A 4,734-nucleotide genomic window follows, 5' to 3' on the forward strand; every position below is an offset into this window, starting at 1 on the left:
CCGCGTAATAAGGAGGCACTTCCTTGCTGCGGCCGTGGACCCAGCTGTCAACCTCTCCACGTACAGTCCACGTCCTATGGAAGTCGTTCCTTGACCACGTTGACCACGCCGCGCCGAGAACACCAGGGCGGTGGACGACGGCGAGGCCTAGGAAGGGGACGACGGGGAGTCGGGGAAGACGCGGCAGTGGAAGCCCACGCGGAGAGGAGTACGAGGGTTCACTGGTTCGGCTCCGGTATGAGGCTGCCGTTGCCGCAGGGCCTGGCCATCGGTGGGAATAGTAGGGGGCGGTGAGGCCTCCGCTGCAGCACAGCCGGCCACGGGAGGCAGGAGCATGCGGCACGACCGGCGCTGCTTTGGGCGGCTGGAGCAAGAAGACCAGAGGTTGAAGAAGCACTACGGCCGTTGGATGGACATCGTACGGTCACTGGAGCTAGAATCGTTCATATTGACTAAAGTTGACAAAGGCCCCCGTCCCAGTCAACTTAGTAGGCCCACAAGTCAGCCTCCCACCATGGTGGGTCCCAGCTAGCAGGGGGCGGTGAGGCCTGCGCGGCAGCAGAGCCGGCCGCGGGGAGGAGGGAGCAGGCAGTCCCGCCGGCGCTTGTTTGAGCGGCTGGAGCAGGAAGAGCAGAGTTTGAAGAAGCACGACGGCCGTTGGATGGCCATCCAACAGTCACTGCTTGTGCGTCAACCTTTTTTTAGGAAAGCCTCAAATCTGTGGAAAACAGCATACATCCCATCTGCCATTATTTCTAATAATTTACAGCCCATTTGCTAATTATTAAGGTTGTTTTTGGAGCCCATATTCTTTTTTTTAGCATCACAGCCCATATTGTGGCCACGGTTAAAAAATTATACGAAATTTTGCATATTTCGGTGCGGTTCGAACTGTTTTTAATCCCGAAATTTCGACTCACATTCAAAATGATTTTAAAAATAAATGTATATCAATATAAAATCCAACAAATTCTCCACGCATAAAAATTAATGTAATTTAAAATCTCAAAATGAAAAAAAAAGATATTTGAAACTAATTGCCGGTTTGATGTGTTTTAAAAATGTACAGCCCATTTCTCATTACTGATGGGCCATTTTCTCGGCCAGCCGAATGAAAGCTCTCCTCGTCTTGAAAGATTTGCAGCCCAACAGGCCTGACAAAGCGACTTACTTGGCAAATCACAAAAAAAACTGGGTTGTGGCCATGGACCCAGCTGTCAGCCTCTCCACGTACAGTACTCTTCCGATGGAAGTCGTTCCTTGACCACGTTGACCACGCCGTGTGGAGAGCACCACGACGGTGGACGATGACGAGGCCTAGGAAGGGGACGACGCGGAGCCAGGGAAGATGCGGCAGTGGAAGCCCGCGCGGAGAGGAGTACGAGGGTTCACTGGTTCGGCTGCGGTGTGAGGCTGCCGTCGCCGCAGGGCCTGGCCAGCGGTGGGAATAGTAGGGGGCGGTGAGGCCTCCGCGGCAGCACAGCCGACCATGGGAGGCAGGAGCATGCGGCACGACCAGCGCTGCTTTGGGCGGCTGGAGCAAGAAGACCAGAGGTTGAAGAAGCACTACGGCCGTTGGATGGACATCGTACGGTCACTGGAGCTAGAATCGTTCATATTGACTAAAGTTGACAAAGGCCCCCGTCCCAGTCAACTTAGTAGGCCCACAAGTCAGCCTCCCACCATGGTGGGTCCCAACTAGTAGAGGGAGTATTCATTTTTTGTGCGTAATAAGGAGGCACTTCCTTGCGTGCGAAGATATAGCTGGTGAGTCCGATCTGTCAGCGGCGGTAATGTTTTTTTCATGAAATACGGAGGCCCTTTCGGTGGGTCCCTGATGTCAGGTGGAGGAATCATTATTTTGCGCGTAATAAGGAGGCATTTCCTTGCGTGCGGCCATGGACCCAGCTGTCGGCCTCTCCACGTACAGTCCACTTCAGATGCATGTCGGTCATTGACCACGTTGACCAGGCCGCGCTGAGAGCACCAGGGCGGTGGACGACGGCAAGGCCTAGGAAGGGAACGACACGGAGGTAGGGAAGACTCGGCAATTGTTTCCCACGCGGAGGGGAGTACGACTGTACGAGGGTTTACTGGTTCGTCTGCCGTCGCCGGAGAATAACAGCAGGTGTGGGTGAGTAGAGGGATGGCTAGGCCAGCGATGGGAGTACGGTGGGGCGGTGAGGCCTGCGCGGCAGCAGAGCCGGCCGCAGGGAGGAGGGAGCAGGTAGTCCCGCCAGCGCTTGTTTGAGCGGCTGGAGCAGGAAGAGCAGAGATTGAAGAAGCACGACGGCCGTTGGATGGCCATCCAACAGTCACTGCTTGTGCGTCAACCTTTTTTAGGAAAGCCTCAAATCTGTGGAAAACAGCATACATCCCATCTGCCTTTATTTATAATAATTTGCAGCCCATTTGCTAATTATTAAGGTTTTTGGAAGCCCATATTCTTTTTGTTAGCATTACAGCCCATATTGTGGCCACGGTTAAAAAATTATACGAAATTTTGCATATTTCGGTGCGGTCCGAACTGTTTTTAATCCCGAAATTTCGACTCACATTCAAACTGATTTTCAAAATAAATGTATATCAATATAAAATCCAACAAATTCTCCGCGCATAAAAATTAATGTAATTTAAAATCTTGAAATGAAAAAAAAGATATTTGAAACTAATTGCCGGTTTGATGTGTTTTAAAAATGTACAGCCCATTTCTCATTACTGATGGGCCATTTTCTCGGCGAGCCGAATGAAAGCTCTCCTCGTCTAGAAAGATTTCAAGCCCAATAGGCCTGACAAAGCGAATTACTTGGCAAATCACAAAAAAACTAGGCTGTGGCGTGGACCCAGCTATCAGCCTCTCCACGTACAGTACTCTTCCGATGGAAGTCGTTCCTTGACCACGTTGACCACGCCGCGTGGAGAGCACCACGGAGGTGGACGACGGCGAGGCCTAGGAAGGGGACGACGCGGAGCCGGGGAAGACGCGGTAGTGGAAGCCCGCGCGGAGAGGAGTACGAGGGTTCACTGGTTCGGCTGCGGTGTGAGGCTGCCGTCGCCGCAGGGCCTGGCCAGCGGTGGGAATAGTAGGGGTGGTGAGGCCTCCGCGGCAGCACAGCCGGCCACGGGAGGCAGGAGCATGCGGCACGACCGGCGCTGCTTTGGGCGGCTGGAGCAAGAAGACCAGAGGTTGAAGAAGCACTATGGCCGTTGGATGGACATCGTATGGTCACTGGAGCTAGAATCGTTCATATTGACTAAAGTTGACAAAGGCCCCGTCCCAATCAACTTAGTAGGCCCACAAGTTAGCCTCCCACCATGGTGGGTCCCAACTAGCAGGGGGGTTTTCATTTTTTGTGCGTAATAAGGAGGCACTTCCTTGCGTGCGAAGATATAGCTGGTGGGTCCGAGCTGTCAGCGGCGGTATCGTTTTTTCGTGAAATACAGAGGCCCTTTCGGTGGGTCCCTGATGTCAGGTGGAGGAATCATTATTTTGCGCGTAATAAGGAGGCATTTCCTTGCGTGTGGCCATGGACCCAGCTGTCGGCCTCTCCACGTACAGTCCACTTCAGATGCATGTCGGTCGTTGACCACGTTGACCAGGCCGCCCCGAGAGCACCAGGGCGGTGGACGACGACGAGGCCTAGGAAGGGAACGACACGGAGGCAGGGAAGACTCGGCAGTTGTTTCCCAGGCGGAGGGGAGTACGACTGTACGAGGGTTTACTGGTTCGTCTGCCGTCGCAGGAGAATAACAGCAGGTGTGGGTGAGTAGAGGATGGCTAGGCCAGCGATGGGAGTACGGTGGGGCGGTGAGGCCTGGGCAGCAGAGCCGGCCGCGGGGAGGAGGGAGCAGGCAGTCCCGACGGCGCTTGTTTGAGCGGCTGGAGCAGGAAGAGTAGAGATTGAAGAAGCACGACGGCCGTTGGATGGCCATCCAACAGTCACTGCTTGTGCGTCAACCTTTTTTTTAGGAAAGCCTCAAATCTGTGGAAAACAGCATACATCCCATCTGCCATTATTTCTAATAATTTACAGCCCATTTGCTAATTATTAAGGTTTTTTTGGAGCCCATATTCTTTTTGTTAGCATTACAGCCCATATTGTGGCCACGGTTAAAAAATTATACGAAATTTTGCATATTTCGGTGTGGTCCGAACTGTTTTTAATCCCGAAATTTCGACTCACATTCAAACTGATTTTAAAAATAAATGTATATTAATATAAAATCCAACAAATTCTCCACGCATAAAAATTAATGTAATTTAAAATCTCGAAATGAAAAAAAAAAGATATTTGAAACTAATTGCCGGTTTGATGTGTTTTAAAAATGTACAGCCCATTTCTCATTACTGATGGGCCATTTTCTCTGCTAGCCAAATGAAAGCTCTCCTCGTCTTGAAAGATTTGCAGCCCGACAGGCCTGACAAAGCGACTTACCTGGCAAATCACAAAAAAACTGGGCTGTGGCCGTGGACCCAGCTGTCAGCCTCTCCACGTGCCGTACTCTTCCGATGGAAGTCGTTCCTTGACCACGTTGACCACGCCGCGCGGAGAGCACCACGGCGGTGGACGACGGCAAGGCCTAGGAAGGGGACGACGCGGAGCCGGGGAAGACGCGGCAGTGGAAGCCCGCGCGGAGAGGAGTACGAGGGTTCACTGGTTCGGCTGCGGTGTGAGGCTGCCGTCGCCGCAGGGCCTGGCCAGCGGTGGGAATAGTAGGGGCGGTGAGGCCTCC

The sequence above is a fragment of the Triticum aestivum genome, chromosome 5D (assembly GCF_018294505.1).
Source record: "Triticum aestivum cultivar Chinese Spring chromosome 5D, IWGSC CS RefSeq v2.1, whole genome shotgun sequence".
NCBI classification, from domain to species: domain Eukaryota; kingdom Viridiplantae; phylum Streptophyta; class Magnoliopsida; order Poales; family Poaceae; genus Triticum; species Triticum aestivum.